The following is an 18,373-nucleotide window of genomic DNA, read 5'->3' as shown; positions in this document are numbered from 1 at the left end:
ACATTACAAGCTGATTCTGCCAAACTGTCTTTATCTTATATTGGTTCAGTAGGATTAACAGTTAGGAGGCTTTTGTATGCTTTGTAAGATACAATAGTATAATACTATATCATTTGCACAAAGGAACCTGTTATGTGTCACTGTATTATGGATCTAGCAGAAACTGACAGGATTGCTTTAGAGCAGAACAGTATAACATGGCTTCCCTGCAAATCAATATAGTATATTAAGTTTTGTAACCATATATTCAATACAAAAAAACATGTTCTTTGCTTTGCATAAAGCATCTTCTACTCTCTAAAAACAGGAAAGCTATAATGCAATGGTGACAAAAGCAGGTTAAAGAAAAATGTTCAAGTAGCCTTCTCAAACTCTAAACATATTGGAACAGGAATATCTTATGTTTTTTATTTCGGTTATGAATACAGTTCTTTAATAAAATTTGTAATTTGAATTTTGATTAGATACTCATAGCATTATAGAAGATGAGCTACTTATCTGCTATTCAGTAAAAAAAAAAAAAAGCTTACATTGTTATTATGCTTTTATTCCCTAACATCAAGATCAAGGTTCCTTTGCAGTAACACAATAAGATTCTAATGTTAATGAATCTCTTATGTTAGTATTCTGTGTGTTTGCCACAGAAAAAGCACAACCATAAGTGGAATGGCAAAGAGATGAAAAACATGAGCTGATGCCAACTCTACAGTCACCTGGGATGAGCAGAAAACAGAAGACAGAAACTAACAGGGCTGGTCGGGCAACACAACTCTGTTCAGTGTCCCAATACTCTGAAAGATGGAACAAGATACAAGCCAATATTCTCTTTGGAATTGATTTACTGTCTTTTTTTCCAAAAGCATCTAATTTAGTGAATCCTGCCTTCCATTCTGGATTAAAATACCCTCATACCACACTTAGTCTCATTTGTCTTCATCTATATCCTTTAGTAGCTTGGGTTTTACTGTTTTATGAAACCCTCCCACTGTTACATTTTTCCTTTTTATCTTTCATTCTGTGTGAACATATTTTGGAGACTACAGTGCATAGGATAAGACAACATGATTTAGAGTCCAGTTTGTAAGAAAAAAGAAGAACCTGGAGATATAAAAGGTTTGAGCAGATATGGACAAGCATTCCCTCCACACAGAATGGGATGGAAGAGAGAGGAAACTGTTGGAAAACATTTTGCTACTAATAAGCCATATAAAAGACAATCCTTATTAAATGATGCTTGTAGAGTTCAGTGTACCATTGCATACAAAAGCTTTACTTTTTGATTAGGTTTCAATCAAAATCCACTGTTCTTTTTTCAAAAAGGTATTAAAGTCTCTTTTCATGTGGATAAAAGAGAAAAAGGTTTTTAGCTTAACTAGGTGAGAATTATTGCCAGGCTGAATAGATTTGCCACTTCTATCCAACTGAAACTTTTGCCAGAAATTACGACATAACTCGTGATAAAAAAAGGCAGTTAATGAGTAAATGAGAAGGTCACTGTATTTTCCAGGCTGTTGCGCATCCTAAACGCTTTCCTTTAGCTCAAATGAGGATGAATGTGAGTAGAGGAGGTCTAAATCTCTGCATTTTAGAAAGGCCAGGCAAAGCATTAGAGCAGGAGAGGCAAAAATTAGCTTAAAAAAACAAGTGGTTGACACCAGGATTCTGCCTCTGCCCTTGCTGCATTAGATGACAATGAGGGAGGAAGTTAAAAGACTTTGCATTTGCATGGTTTATTTGATCCGCTTTCTCTATCACTTGATGGTCTTTTTATTTTTTAATAGGCTTGTTTTAAACTGATAGTGTACTTTGTTTTGGTTTCATAATTTCAATTTAAGTCAGTTTATTTAGATAGCTGCAATTCATGAAACTCTTCCTCTCAGGACACTCTACAGAAACAATTAAATGAAATCATACAGAAAGGCAGTTAAATGTTTTCTAATTATCTAGAATCCCAGCTGATAGAGCCATTGACTTTGCAGGATGTGCTTCCCCTGGATAAGCATACTGTACCTGTCATGATCTTGACACTGATATCTGGTCTGATTACTCATTTCACACACCCGCTTAGCTCCCCCAAGTTCCCGTTACCTGGTTATCTGATTCACCTCCTTTAGTCTATTTAACCAGCCTTCAGACCAGTCATCAGTTCCAGATTATTTTTGAGTCGTTGGTGAGAGTTATTCTAGCGTTCCTGTATTCTGATTATCTATTCCTGTCCTGTTCTGCCTCTCAACCTTAGGGCCTGCCTTTTCCTATCTGATCTGTTTGCCTGACCTGTCTTCTGACTCCTGCCAGACCTCTGCCTGTTTGTGTACCATATCTGGAACCACTCCCACCGACAGGAGGGGATAAACGGGCCAGTTTTCCCGGGCCCATGGTAGAGGGGGGTCCTGAATCAGCCCCTTCATCATTTACTGCAAATATTAGATTTTAAATATAAATTGGAGCTTTATTCTTAAGTTTCATAAAATCATACCTATTATTATTTTATTACAATTATCCGGGGCAGTATTGGGAGGTACCCCCACCAGCCATTCTTTTTAACTGATTGTCCCGCTGATGCAGTTTCTCTGAAGTTTGTCAAGCTGCTATACATAAGGCTGGCTGTGCTGCAGGTGGACACAGGAAAATACAGAACGTGAATCCTCCCCTTCATACACAGTCAGGCAGCAGCTCCAACACTTTAACAGGAAGGGTACAGCAGCTCTCACCTGAAGAAGCCTCCTCAAGCTGGAGGACCAGCTTTAGATCGAACAGAACTTTAGCTCGCCCTTACCTGTAAAAGTCTGAGAAAGCGGTCATAGCTTCTAAGTGCTCTATAGGAGAACACAACTCAGCAGTTTCTGTCAAGGTTTGTTTCCTATCTTTGCTAGATGAAGTTATAATTAACATCAGACCAGTGGATATTGCTTAGAAGCTTAGGTGTTTTAAATTTGACTGATGTGACTACATGGCACGTCCGCAGCTGCAACAATACTGCCATGGGTGTGGATAAATAGACAATCCTACTTTACAACCTTAACTGCTTAAGAAAGATTTTGACCAAAACATTTTGTTGTCCAATTTAAACATGTCACTCTTGTAGAAATCACATAAGAAGAAAAATCTATAAATGGGATCAAATGGGACTGGAGCAGGTATGGAAAGCCAATTGTGTCACATATTACATAAAGCAAAACTGGAAAGATCTCTATTCATAAATATAATCATTTCAATGTAACCTAAGATGCTTGCATTAAATAGATAAATATATATTTTTCATCCTTATTAAATAAATATTTTTTACATATTTAATTAGCTATTAAATATGTTTCTCTAGCCTCCAGAAAAGGTTACTTAAAAAATGTAAGAAAATGTAAGGGAGGGTTATCCTGCCTACATTCGTCTGCTCAGTTCTGATCTCCTGCCTGTCCTCTGGCAACTGATACATCAGCATAGGGGACTGTCTGTGCAGTGACCGCCGCCCCACGTTGGCAGCCGGCTGGCTGGAACCATCCTCACCCTCTGGGTTTGGACTGAAATGTAAGACCAGGTTAGTGACTCACACATTCTATATCAACCACTACCAGAAAGACGTGGTCACTAACCTGCTGTCTCCAACCGCAGAGGTTTCTGTCTTCAAAACTGACGCCGCTCACTCTGGCAATTTTGGGTTCGAGAAGAGAAAAACCTGACACAGAGGGAAGAAAAATATCACACATACTTGAGGATAACTTCTTTTTACAACTTGTTTCTCTCTGTTGATATCTTAATACATCACCTTGCAAAAATAACTATTAACAATTTCTTATTTTACAATTACATTAATTTTGTTTTCACATGATCAATTATCATTAAGGTTAGTTTTCTACTTGGAAGGTAAATATTAGATGTCTGGAATGTTTTGGAACCAATCACATCTTTTTACTCCTGGATATTTCCTAATTTGACCATGTCTTTATTCATGTTCTCAACATCTCTGACCAGTTTCCCAGTCTCTCCTGAGTGACAGTGGTGTTGGGTTCAAAGCCCAGCTCCTACTTTTTCTGTCACTGTGTCCTTTACTTTAAGGCAAAGAAACTTTAATTTTAAATACAGTAACTTATAAGATTTAAATGGACTCATGATTAGTATTTCTTTACAAAGCATTTTAATATTTTTCATTTATTTGTAGTTTTACTCTTATAATATATCTTTGTGGTAATTTTCCTATTTTTTAGTTATTGCCCATATAAATCAAAATCATGTTTCAGGAAAACAGCCTTGATGTGAAAGCTGAGGTCGGTGGGGATGTGATTGTAGAAATAGCAGGTAGCATTTCATTAACACAATAGTCTGCTTGACTATAGCTCCCTCGTTTGATTTATTAGTCTCAACCAGCTGCATAGAACTTTATCTACATTAATTCTTAGAACACCTGAGGTATTAAATGATTCATGATGATGAGCTTGGACACATCTCAAGGTCAGATTGATGGTGGTAGATGACATCAGCTTACAGGAGACATAATATCCCCTTCCTTTAAAACTGACATGATTTTTTTTAGATGTCCTGTTAAAGACAACAGGTCTGCAGTGCTCTGGTGGCGCAGTGGTTAGTGCACACAACCTATGTATGCAGGCCTGTATAGCAACCTGGGTGACCAGGGTTCAAAGACAGCCTGTGTTTCTTGTTGTCCTTTCCTGCATGTCTCTCCCCCTCTCTCGTATCCCCTTTCCTATCAGCCTACCTTTCATAAAAACAAGCCACTAAAACTAAAAACTAAAACAATAAAACTTCCTTTAGCTATTGCTATTATTAGTTTACAAGCTGTTCAATGATAATTCATATGTGCTGTTATCTTAGAAAAGCACTAGTCTTGAATTTTTTCTTTTATTGAGTCAAATTTAAAGGGATTATTAAATGTTTACTTAGATGTAAGGTCCTGACAAAACATTTCTAAGCATAGCGAAGTGAACCAACATTTTTACAGCTCCCATTTGACACATTTAGGCCCCGTCCACACGAAGCCAAACCCTGGCCTAAACGCACAAATTTTTCACCAAACCAGCTTCTCATCCATACGAAGCCGGCGTTTCGGGGGTCTGTAAACGATCTTTTTTTTTATAAAGCCTTCAGAGTGGGAAGATTTTGAAAAGCCGTTTTTGCGTTTCCATCTTTAAGCTCTAACCGCATTTTTTTCTTACACGCATGCGTCAAAGCGTCGCCTCTAAACACGCATGCGCGACACAGTATCACAACAACAATGGCGCCGTACTGTGTTGAATGGTTGCTGCTCATGCTACTCACCCTGCTGTCGGGCTTACAACAGAATCTTCTTCTTCTGGAATATCTCCAGGAAGAACAGAGCAATATCGACGACATAGTTCAGCACCTGAATTTGACTGAACCACGAAAATGCACCCGCAGGGCAACCATGTATAAATATTAGTGCGCATGCCCAACATTTCGTCGCCTATTTTTGCTTTGGCACCACAGCGCCACTTACAGGCCTGGCATACATTTTGCAGCGTTTTCATGCATTTGTGTGGACGATCACATTTATTTTACGTCTCCGTCTTTGCGACAAACGTTCTGGAAAATATTAGCGTTTCGTGTTCGTTTTGACTTTGTGTGGACGGGGGCCTTAATCAAACTAGGTTGCAAAAAAGAACCAAGTTTCATTTTACTTAGTTTAGCTCTGAGACTTTTTAAGTTTTGGAAATTTTTCTGAAATTATGAATAGTAATATAGATGTATTTCTTTATTTATCATTAGTCTTGCATCTGACATCATGTTAATATTCTGTTATTAACAGTAACTACTGCTGACCTCTTTTGGTGTTGTCAGAGGGATGGTCTGTACAACCACTTAATCCACTGAACTTGATATTGACCCATATAAGTTAAAAAGGTGGAATATGGCATACTCTCTGCGACAAAGTCATATTCAACTATTTTGCAGTATTGAGGGTGCATTCATTGTAGCATGTGTTTTGACACTTTAATTGACATCCACAATCCACAAACAGACATGTTAAAACAGTGATCTAGGCAGTAGTAGTAGACAATCAAATCATACATGTTGTTAGGTTGGGTTAATGTTTCATGAAGACAGTCCGTTTCTTTTAACAACATACACAAGCGCAGTATTCTCAGTTAAGCTACCTGTCTAACAGCAAGTAAAGCAGTACAAATAATGTTGATGATAAATTGATTTTTCTTTTCAGAATGATGCTACAACTGTCCACACTACCACATTTCACAGAGTCTGTGGGAGTTTGCCTGCATCTTTCAGACCAACATCAAAAAGTGTTACAACCTCCCTCTAGGATTTTGACAAAAAATAGGCAAAAGGAAACAAAGAACTTGATTTATAAATGTTATTTTGAAGACGCTGAAGAAAACTATTTCAATGAAGAAAATCATGTCTCTTGGAAAAATTGTTAAATTAAAAGTTTTTAGGTGGTTCAGAATCAACCGATGTATCCTTTAACACGGCTAGGGGTCAACACACCTTATGTCCAAATAAAACCTCATTGGAGCTGAAACCTGTACTTTCCTGTACTGCCTCTCTTGCGGACAAAATCAGCTATGGCAGACTCTCTTCCCAATCCCTGCCCAGTTATAAGCAATATGTAAGCAAAATAAACTTTAGGGTTTGTGTCCTTTTTAAAGCTCCCTGTCTTTTAGCATTGTATGCTGATGACTGATTATGTCACCATTCAGAACTTAGGACCCAGTATTCAAGGCAAGACAGACAGTGGGATTACTTAAATAGTGTTTATTAAAGCATGGTCCATCTGTCGTAACAGCTGCTAGTGCATCTAAGGCAGGAACCTCTGAAGGAGAGGAACACAGGTTAGTGATCATGATAGTCTGACAAAGTATGATTATGCACCTGAGTCACTAACTTGGTTTAACAGTTAAGTCTGTGCCAAAAGAACAAGGTAGGAACCAGCCAAAAGGGTGACAACAAGATGCTGTGGGCCACTCCCAGAGTGTCCTAAATGCTGCTGCCCCAGAGGACAGAGCACAAGCAGGAAAACAAATCTGATCGGTGACAGGAAACAGCTCAAAGCTAATTAAACAGGCAGAATTCAGGAGTCCAAAAACAGCCCAGGGAAACCGATTAGATGGGAACGTTCAGGCTCAGTGCTTGAGAGGCAGAACAGCTCAGGATCAGGTAGTCAGAAACACTGAGGTAACATTGGCACACTCTCACCACTGGCTCGAGGAAAATAATCAGGCCCTGATGACTGGTACCAGGCAGTTTGAATAGAGGCAGCAGCAGGTGGATCAGATGAGTAGTAATGAGAAACCGGAAAGAGTTAGACAGGTCAATGAAATTAGTAATTAAGCCAGTCATCAATGCAAAAATCGTAATAGATTATGAGTTATGTGCAGGACTTTTAGAAGAGAACATGTGAAAAAAAATGTTTAAACCCTCATAACTCTGCATTAGTCTTCAGAATACAAAACACTAAATAAACTGTGTTAATGCTCTCACCATTGCCTTGGTTTTTGACCTCAATAGATATGCTGCTGTATATCTGGTACTTTTACATATCAGTTAGTAAATACTTGTTTCCAGAGCTTGAAGGTGGCAAAGGACCAACACAGTCAAGAAGTAGCTCAAAGGGTTATCAGAAATTGGTTGTAATGGTGCTGGTTTAATGGACTGACACAGTTTCCTGTCAGCTGAAACACATTCCAATTCTTAATATTAGCTGCAAAATCTATTTTAAGACGAGGCCAAAAAATATACACTACTCAAAAAAAAAACAAGATTAAAGGAAAACTTTGTAATCAGAAAATAGCATCAAGTTAATTAAACTTCTGGGATATTGATTTGGTCAGATAAGTAGCAGAGGGGGTTGCCAATCAGTTTCAGCTGCTTTGGTGTCAATGAAATTAACAGGTGAACTAGAGGGGCAACAACAAGAAGACCATCAAAACAAGATTGGTTTTACAGGTGGAGGCCACTGACATTTTTCCCCCTTTCTCATCTTTTATGAACCATTGGCCGAAATTTACTTGATACCAACAACTGAAAAATGGTATCTCCCACAATGTCGTCAGATACAGTGATCCACTTTTGAAATAGCCGACCAATATGCAGTACATAATCCCAGGTTTGTTTCAGTTCAAGTCGGTGCAAGAGAAAATAAGTTTTTAAAGTGGGGTCACTCTGCTGTTCATGCCTTAGCACTTTCTGCTAAACTGTCAGACGAAACGTACTTAAGGAGGAGACCTGCAAATCAGATTAATTTTCCAGGTCAGGAGGCACATCACCATAGCACGGGTCATCACGCAACCAGAAACTTAATTTGCATAGTGATCAGATATTGTTCCCAATGGAAAAGAAGTTAAAACTGGTAAAGGAGGAACATCTGCCCAAACTATACTGCCAGCCAAACAATTTCCAAAAATAAAGTGAATGCCATCAATGAGGAGCACTGGACGCACGTCTACTAAAGCTTCACCTTGAAAGACTTCACAATCCAGCACCAGTCTGTGTGAAGGAATGGGAAGAATGATCAAACCCATCCCACGAGTAAGAATAAAATCACTTGCAACAGACTCTGAAGAAAAGGGCAGCAACAACTTTAGAACACATGAGTCATAATCCCTAGTGTCAGGAAATTCTAACTGAGACTTTAATGTTTCTATCCAGGGGAAACTCCACACTGCTCTCCAATTGCTCTACACCAAGCCAGACTGGTCTGCCAAAACGTTCTAATTCCTTTTCCCCAAATGACCTGAAGAAATGGTTTCCAACCTGCACATTAAGCACACCATAATGGAAGTGATATAGCAATCTCCAAATTACGCATAACTCCAGCAGGTGTTTAATCACACACCTTATGTGCAAGGGGGAAAAAAACACCTTAGGCTGGTTTTGATGTTTGCCAAAATTCAAAATACAGCCATAAGAGTTAGAAAAACCACACAAAACTGAATTGTGACAAAAAAAAGAGGAAAAGGTACAAAAAGACTTGATTTAATATACATTTCTATAAAAGACACTTAAACTCTTTAAATGAAGTAAATCAAGCCTGTGGAAAAATAGGTTAAACTGGCACACCAATTTTTTTGGGAAAAACCAAAACAGCAGCACTCCATTTATACAGGGAAGATTTAACAAATCAGGTGTGCCAAATGAACACCTGATGCACTCCATGCAAAACCATCCCTGCAGCAGCTCAAACAAACACTCGACAGGGTTGTCACAAATGTAACCTGTTTCTGTGAATATAAAGAAAAAAATTACTCGGCCAAATCTCTTAAAGAAATCAAATCATCACTCTCCAAAGGCGCTGTCAATGTGCTATTCTTAGCTCCCTAGAAGACCATGTAAGGCAGGGATGTCAAACTGGTTCCAGAAAGGGCCGTGTGGCTGCAGGTTTTATTTCCAACCAAGCAATAGCACACCACACTCCAGTCATCTCATCAAGTCATCATGTTAAGACTGGACTCACTTGATGAGATGACTGGAGTCTGTTGGGCTATTGCCTCGTTGGAAAGAAAACCTGCAGCCACACGGCCCTTCCTGGAACCGGTTTGACATCCCTGATGTAAGGAATCCAAGCATTCATGAATCAGGTAAATTATGATATGCTTACCTTTTATCCATAAGATAATCTAATTAAGCTATTTGGCTGATGGATAAATTTAGGTAGTAAACCCAAAATTACAGTGCTCAGGGGTACTTTGACATCAAGCTGTATTTTACCTGATAAAAAGCTGCATTTTATTTTGTTTTCTAACCACATTTCCATTAAAGTTATACGACTTCCAAGTTAGGATATACATCAACAGCAAATATTATGGACCCAAATTTTGTTTATAATGTTTAATTCTATAATTACACACACAATAGTTTTAATATACATTTATTTAATGGGGAATGTCAAAAGCTCAGAACATAAGACCCAGAATTCAGACGACACAGACAATGATTACCTAAAAGGCATTTATTAAGATGACAGATGCAGAGCTTTGGATCTGCAGCGGCTTGAGTAGGGCTGGGCACCACCCATCACTGGACACTCTGGTGGAGAAAAACACAGGTAAGTGACCATGACAGTCTGATGGAAGATGATTATCCATGTGAGTCACTTACCTGGTTAATCAGTTCAGTCCATCTCCATTCAAAGCAGTAGGATCCAGCTGGAGGGCTGCAAATTAGATGCGGCAGGTGCCGCCTAGAGTGTCCCCGATGCTGCAGTCAAGTCGGAGGGCAAGCATGAGTTCAAGCCAGGTCAGGGAAACAGATCAGAACAGGAAGGCTCAAAGATCCAGGAATCCATACCCCGATCAGTGATAACAATCAGAACAGGAACAGGCAGGGCCAGGGTTCCAAGAGTCCACAGAGAGTTCAGGCAGAACATTCAGATGGGAACAGGCAAGCAGAGTGCTTGAGGCAGAAAAGGTCAGGATAACAAGAACATTACGGTACACTAAAATCTCACTCTCTCCCCTGAGCCAAGACAGGAACAGGGCACGCTCAGCGGAAAAGAGACAGATCATAATCGGGAAAATAGGAACACTACAAAACACTGAAAACCTCTCTTACCACTGGCCGCCCAAATCAAGAACATGAACCATGGCATCAGCAATGACATCCAACTCAATGATCTGTCTGCGATAGCTGGGACTGAACTGTATATAAAGGAACAGGAGCAGGTGGATTAGATGAATAGTAATTGGAAACCGGGGAGAGTTAGGCAGGTGAATAAAATTAGCAATTATGCCAGCCCTTGGAGTCATGTTCATGAAAGGGAATATACTATGCTGGGGTCTGGTCTAGAATATGAATTTACCATAAAAAAAAATGCATATCTTTGGATCATGTCCAATTAAGACTAGGGCAACAAAAGGCTGCAATACTACAAAGCAGAAAATTAAGTTACAAGATTATAAACAATAACCTAAGTTTAAACAAACTTAATAAGTTATTCAAACAAGGTTAAACACACTGGTGTTCTGTACCCTAAGAGTTTGAAATATTTTCTTGGTTACATTTAACAATATTTTATGTTAATTCATTAAAGAATAAGGCATTATTTAGTAATTCATATTAATATAACTGAATGGATCAAATAGAGTTAAGATAAAAGACTGAAGACTGAACTCTCTAAGGTTTCCTACAGCTTGAGAAATGTCCATTTACACCTATATAAGCTGAGAGGAGTGTTGGTATATATTTGCTTAATGAATTGATGCACTTTTTGGAAAGTCTACAGCTCCTAGAAAACTGACTCAGGCTAAATGTGTGGTAGATTTGTAAATTCATAAGGAAGAGTTGTGTCACAGCCATGTCTCAGAGGTGGCTGAGAGGGATTTAACTAAGAATGACAGTTTGATCCACTTGTCAAACTGTGCTTGAGCAGCCGCGTTGACCCTGATGTTCTTACTGGTGTGTGACTGTGGCAAAGGAAGCGTTACATGTGCCAAGCAGTGCTACTGCATGTGTAGCGCCTTCTTGTATTTATTTGCTCCCCTGGTACAGATGTGTGAAGAGCTATAAAATAAATATTACCTTCACAGCTGAAAGATTATATTAGATGGAAAAACGTTGGAAGCCCTATTCTTTAACTTAAATACATTTATTTATTCAGTCATGTATTACAAATCATCCCTGCCACTTATTTTGACAGCCATGCTGTTATTATTTTCCTTACCTCATTAAACAAGACTTTTGTTATGATAGTCTAGAACATTTCTAATTATTAGAGTATATCTAAATTGGGGGAATTGATGGTTCCTGTTTGCTTTGTCTTGATTTTGTCAGGAGTCCTGGATTTTCTTTTCCTGAAGTTTTTTCTCATTCGGTTACCCTACAGGTTTCCTATGTCAAATTTTGCTCAGGGAATGGTAAAATGCATGAGAAAATTTGATTTTGGCTTCTCATAAATAATTTTTGTGTGTAAATTTTAATATTGTTTGGATGTTTTTTGTCGTGGTACTACAAAGATTTAAAGAAGCCAATGACGATGGCACCTGGGTGTTTGAATGAAAAACATGTCTCTAGTTCCATAGATCTTCCACTGTACTTAATAGTAGCTATGAGGTACTTTTTGTATAATGATCCTGAAATTACTATTTCTAGACCTCTCCACAACTAGTCAGCATGTATAAAGAATCTAATAGATGTTATAATGAATCTAATGGCTGTTATACCAACCATTAGATACATATATGACTACTTGATGAGATATGAACTACTTGATGAGAACAAGAAAACATGCTGCTCTCTTGTTTTCCAACAGTGAGTCTTGAAGATACCTTCTCCCTCCGTACCATTTTCCGCATTGTGCAGACTGGCTAGATAAATATGTAATGTTTTTTTTCCCTCTTAGAACTGATACACACTAAGTCCACACTTAGTCCACACTAACCTCAAGTCACAACAAATAAACCACATTTTCCTTTTCTTTAATTGCATACTCTAAAAGAGTGCAGATTTTCTTTTTTTTAGCATTTGAACAGCTTCACATTGAGAAAGAAATGTAAAATTTCAGGTCCAATTATGAACAATTTTGAAATAGTAAATTATTAACTGCATGATTCAGGACTCTTTGATCTTTACTCCTGTTTTACTTTCATGGATGATCTAATTCTTTGTTGTACAGATTTGTACAGGCTTTTTCCTTAAAGGCTGTAGTCCTAACTTGACAAGCATCACCCACAAACAGGCTAGGAATGCACATGTTTTTTTCTTATTTGCCAGTTTTTGTTGGGGTTTTTTTCCCTCACAAAACTGCTGCTTACATTCTCTTTTCAGACTATCCTCTGCAAACCAGACAGGTGGTTGCATGTGAAAATCCCAGTGGATGAGCAGTTTCTGAAATAGTCAGATTACTCAGTCTGACACCCATAATGTCAAAGTCATCTAAATTTCATTCCTATTATTTTCAAACTTCAAGTTCAAACTTCAACAAGTCACCTTCAGGCAAACTTGCACATATTCTCCTGGCTGTAATAGGAAACTGACCTACCTACCCACGAGTGTAGGTTTGATTTCAACTTTGGTAGGGACATTATTGGTCTGATGTCATTGGTCCTATGTTCGCTCGTTTTTTTATGCTTGACGTGAAAATCAGGGTGTATTTTGTTTAAAGAGAAAAGCAGCATTTTTTGCTACATTTGTACAAATTTTATAAGCTCTACCTACACACACTAGATGCTGTTGATCAATGTTTGAAGCATCATCGGCTCTGATGAATGAGGAATTATGACTTTTTTCCACTTTGAAAAGGTTTGCATTTGAAATTACCAGCGACTATGACAGAAAGTAAATATGTGCCTGTTTAACTAAATATAGTCTGAATATGGCTGTTATATGTGGATTTATCCTGTTTTTTTTTTTGAAGATATACAATTGTACAGAGGTAAAACTCACTCTTATTTTTTAAATATTCTTTCTGTATCATGAAACAAAGCAAAATAATAGATTCAAAGAACACCAAATAAATNAAAGAAAACCTGCAGCCACACGGCCCTTCCTGGAACCGGTTTGACATCCCTGATGTAAGGAATCCAAGCATTCATGAATCAGGTAAATTATGATATGCTTACCTTTTATCCATAAGATAATCTAATTAAGCTATTTGGCTGATGGATAAATTTAGGTAGTAAACCCAAAATTACAGTGCTCAGGGGTACTTTGACATCAAGCTGTATTTTACCTGATAAAAAGCTGCATTTTATTTTGTTTTCTAACCACATTTCCATTAAAGTTATACGACTTCCAAGTTAGGATATACATCAACAGCAAATATTATGGACCCAAATTTTGTTTATAATGTTTAATTCTATAATTACACACACAATAGTTTTAATATACATTTATTTAATGGGGAATGTCAAAAGCTCAGAACATAAGACCCAGAATTCAGACGACACAGACAATGATTACCTAAAAGGCATTTATTAAGATGACAGATGCAGAGCTTTGGATTTGCAGCGGCTTGAGTAGGGCTGGGCACCACCCATCACTGGACACTCTGGTGGAGAAAAACACAGGTAAGTGACCATGACAGTCTGATGGAAGATGATTATCCATGTGAGTCACTTACCTGGTTAATCAGTTCAGTCCATCTCCATTCAAAGCAGTAGGATCCAGCTGGAGGGCTGCAAATTAGATGCGGCAGGTGCCGCCTAGAGTGTCCCCGATGCTGCAGTCAAGTCGGAGGGCAAGCATGAGTTCAAGCCAGGTCAGGGAAACAGATCAGAACAGGAAGGCTCAAAGATCCAGGAATCCATACCCCGATCAGTGATAACAATCAGAACAGGAACAGGCAGGGCCAGGGTTCCAAGAGTCCACAGAGAGTTCAGGCAGAACATTCAGATGGGAACAGGCAAGCAGAGTGCTTGAGGCAGAAAAGGTCAGGATAACAAGAACATTACGGTACACTAAAATCTCACTCTCTCCCCTGAGCCAAGACAGGAACAGGGCACGCTCAGTGGAAAAGAGACAGATCATAATCGGGAAAATAGGAACACTACAAAACACTGAAAACCTCTCTTACCACTGGCCGGCCAAATCAAGAACATGAACCATGGCATCAGCAATGACATCCAACTCAATGATCTGTCTGCGATAGCTGGGACTGAACTGTATATAAAGGAACAGGAGCAGGTGGATTAGATGAATAGTAATTGGAAACCGGGGAGAGTTAGGCAGGTGAATAAAATTAGCAATTATGCCAGCCCTTGGAGTCATGTTCATGAAAGGGAATATACTATGCTGGGGTCTGGTCTAGAATATGAATTTACCATAAAAAAAAATGCATATCTTTGGATCATGTCCAATTAAGACTAGGGCAACAAAAGGCTGCAATACTACAAAGCAGAAAATTAAGTTACAAGATTATAAACAATAACCTAAGTTTAAACAAACTTAATAAGTTATTCAAACAAGGTTAAACACACTGGTGTTCTGTACCCTAAGAGTTTGAAATATTTTCTTGGTTACATTTAACAATATTTTATGTTAATTCATTAAAGAATAAGGCATTATTTAGTAATTCATATTAATATAACTGAATGGATCAAATAGAGTTAAGATAAAAGACTGAAGACTGAACTCTCTAAAGTTTCCTACAGCTTGCGAAATGTCCATTTACACCTATATAAGCTGAGAGGAGTGTTGGTATATATTTGCTTAATGAATTGATGCACTTTTTGGAAAGTCTACAGCTCCTAGAAAACTGACTCAGGCTAAATGTGTGGTAGATTTGTAAATTCATAAGGAAGAGTTGTGTCACAGCCATGTCTCAGAGGTGGCTGAGAGGGATTTAACTAAGAATGACAGTTTGATCCACTTGTCAAACTGTGCTTGAGCAGCCGCGTTGACCCTGATGTTCTTACTGGTGTGTGACTGTGGCAAAGGAAGCGTTACATGTGCCAAGCAGTGCTACTGCATGTGTAGCGCCTTCTTGTATTTATTTGCTCCCCTGGTACAGATGTGTGAAGAGCTATAAAATAAATATTACCTTCACAGCTGAAAGATTATATTAGATGGAAAAACGTTGGAAGCCCTATTCTTTAACTTAAATACATTTATTTATTCAGTCATGTATTACAAATCATCCCTGCCACTTATTTTGACAGCCATGCTGTTATTATTTTCCTTACCTCATTAAACAAGACTTTTGTTATGATAGTCTAGAACATTTCTAATTATTAGAGTATATCTAAATTGGGGGAATTGATGGTTCCTGTTTGCTTTGTCTTGATTTTGTCAGGAGTCCTGGATTTTCTTTTCCTGAAGTTTTTTCTCATTCGGTTACCCTACAGGTTTCCTATGTCAAATTTTGCTCAGGGAATGGTAAAATGCATGAGAAAATTTGATTTTGGCTTCTCATAAATAATTTTTGTGTGTAAATTTTAATATTGTTTGGATGTTTTTTGTCGTGGTACTACAAAGATTTAAAGAAGCCAATGACCCTGGCACCTGGGTGTTTGAATGAAAAACATGTCTCTAGTTCCATAGATCTTCCACTGTACTTAATAGTAGCTATGAGGTACTTTTTGTATAATGATCCTGAAATTACTATTTCTAGACCTCTCCACAACTAGTCAGCATGTATAAAGAATCTAATAGATGTTATAATGAATCTAATGGCTGTTATACCAACCATTAGATACATATATGACTACTTGATGAGATATGAACTACTTGATGAGAACAAGAAAACATGCTGCTCTCTTGTTTTCCAACAGTGAGTCTTGAAGATACCTTCTCCCTCCGTACCATTTTCCGCATTGTGCAGACTGGCTAGATAAATATGTAATGTTTTTTTTCCCTCTTAGAACTGATACACACTAAGTCCACACTTAGTCCACACTAACCTCAAGTCACAACAAATAAACCACATTTTCCTTTTCTTTAATTGCATACTCTAAAAGAGTGCAGATTTTCTTTTTTTTTAGCATTTGAACAGCTTCACATTGAGAAAGAAATGTAAAATTTCAGGTCCAATTATGAACAATTTTGAAATAGTAAATTATTAACTGCATGATTCAGGACTCTTTGATCTTTACTCCTGTTTTACTTTCATGGATGATCTAATTCTTTGTTGTACAGATTTGTACAGGCTTTTTCCTTAAAGGCTGTAGTCCTAACTTGACAAGCATCACCCACAAACAGGCTAGGAATGCACATGTTTTTTTCTTATTTGCCAGTTTTTGTTGGGGTTTTTTTCCCTCACAAAACTGCTGCTTACATTCTCTTTTCAGACTATCCTCTGCAAACCAGACAGGTGGTTGCATGTGAAAATCCCAGTGGATGAGCAGTTTCTGAAATAGTCAGATTACTCAGTCTGACACCCATAATGTCAAAGTCATCTAAATTTCATTCCTATTATTTTCAAACTTCAAGTTCAAACTTCAACAAGTCACCTTCAGGCAAACTTGCACATATTCTCCTGGCTGTAATAGGAAACTGACCTACCTACCCACGAGTGTAGGTTTGATTTCAACTTTGGTAGGGATATTATTGGTCTGATGTCATTGGTCCTATGCAAAAATATGCATGTTCGTTTTTTTATGCTTGACGTGAAAATCAGGGTGTATTTTGTTTAAAGAGAAAAGCAGCATTTTTTGCTACATTTGTACAAATTTTATAAGCTCTACCTACACACACTAGATGCTGTTTATAAATGTTTGAAGCATCATCGGCTCTGATGAATGAGGAATTATGACTTTTTTCCACTTTGAAAAGGTTTGCATTTGAAATTACCAGCGACTATGACAGAAAGTAAATATGTGCCTGTTTAACTAAATATAGTCTGAATATGGCTGTTATATGTGGATTTATCCTGTTTTTTTTTTTAAGATATACAATTGTACAGAGGTAAAACTCACTCTTATTTTTTAAATATTCTTTCTGTATCATGAAACAAAGCAAAATAATAGATTCAAAGAACACCAAATAAATGTATTTTATTTACATCAGCACTGGAACTGACACTGAACATTTAGAATATTAATTTCACTCTACAGGTCATCTAGGCTGTAGTTACTCTATTTAACCCATATCATGTACTTTATCTTGCTCTAAAACAATTCATCGGAATAGACGATTATTGAAATTTCAACAAATTCAGTAATCAATTAATCGTTAACTGGAGTGTAGAGACTCTAAAACATGTCTTTAGCTCACACAGCAACCCAATTAGTGTTAGAGTTCTGGTTCTGTTATGTTTTTCTTTTGGATGTTCAGTTTTGCTTTGCTCCCTTTTTTCTAGTTTTTTTATGGTTTAAGTCTTATTTTGTTGTGTTCTTTGTTTTTTTTTCTCACATTACTGTCTTAGTCTTGGTTCTGTTATACTTTCTTTTGAGTTTTCAGTTTTGCTTTACTCTTTGTTTAATAGTCTTAGTGGTTTAATTCTTATTTTGTTGTGTTTTCTGGTTATTTTCAGTTTTCTAGGTTATTAATTTCTTGCCCTCTGCTGCCCTCTTGTGTTCTCCTTTTTCCCTAGCTCTTTTCCTCTCCTGCTCTGTGCACACCTGCTCCCAGTGTGCTCATTAACCCTCTCTTTGTTTCAGTCTCCTATAAATACTCTCTCTGTTCTGTTCTTCTTTGCTGGGTCCTCGTCAAACTCCCCCCAACTCTGTCTCTCTGAGCCTTCCTCCTTGTGATTGTGATCCTCCTGATGTCTCCATGGTTTCTGGTTTGTTTGACTTGTTTTCATGTTTTGATTAATGGATTTTTGGACTCCTGATTTCCTGCTAGTTTGGACTTTGTTTTCTTTTTTGGATTTTGGATTCCTGTTTGTTTGGACTTAGTTTTCGTTTTTGGATCTTTGGATTACCTGTCTCTGTTTTAAGTTAACTAATAATTAAATCCACAAGAAATTCACTTCTGCCTCCCTGTGTCATAATTGAAGGTGACTCTGGACGAG

The sequence above is a fragment of the Cyprinodon variegatus genome, unplaced genomic scaffold, assembly GCF_000732505.1.
Source record: "Cyprinodon variegatus isolate N-32 unplaced genomic scaffold, C_variegatus-1.0 Scaffold103, whole genome shotgun sequence".
Classification (NCBI taxonomy): Eukaryota; Metazoa; Chordata; class Actinopteri; order Cyprinodontiformes; family Cyprinodontidae; genus Cyprinodon; species Cyprinodon variegatus.
The sequence above is the reverse complement of the archived record's forward strand: the minus strand, read 5'-3'. Positions refer to the sequence as shown.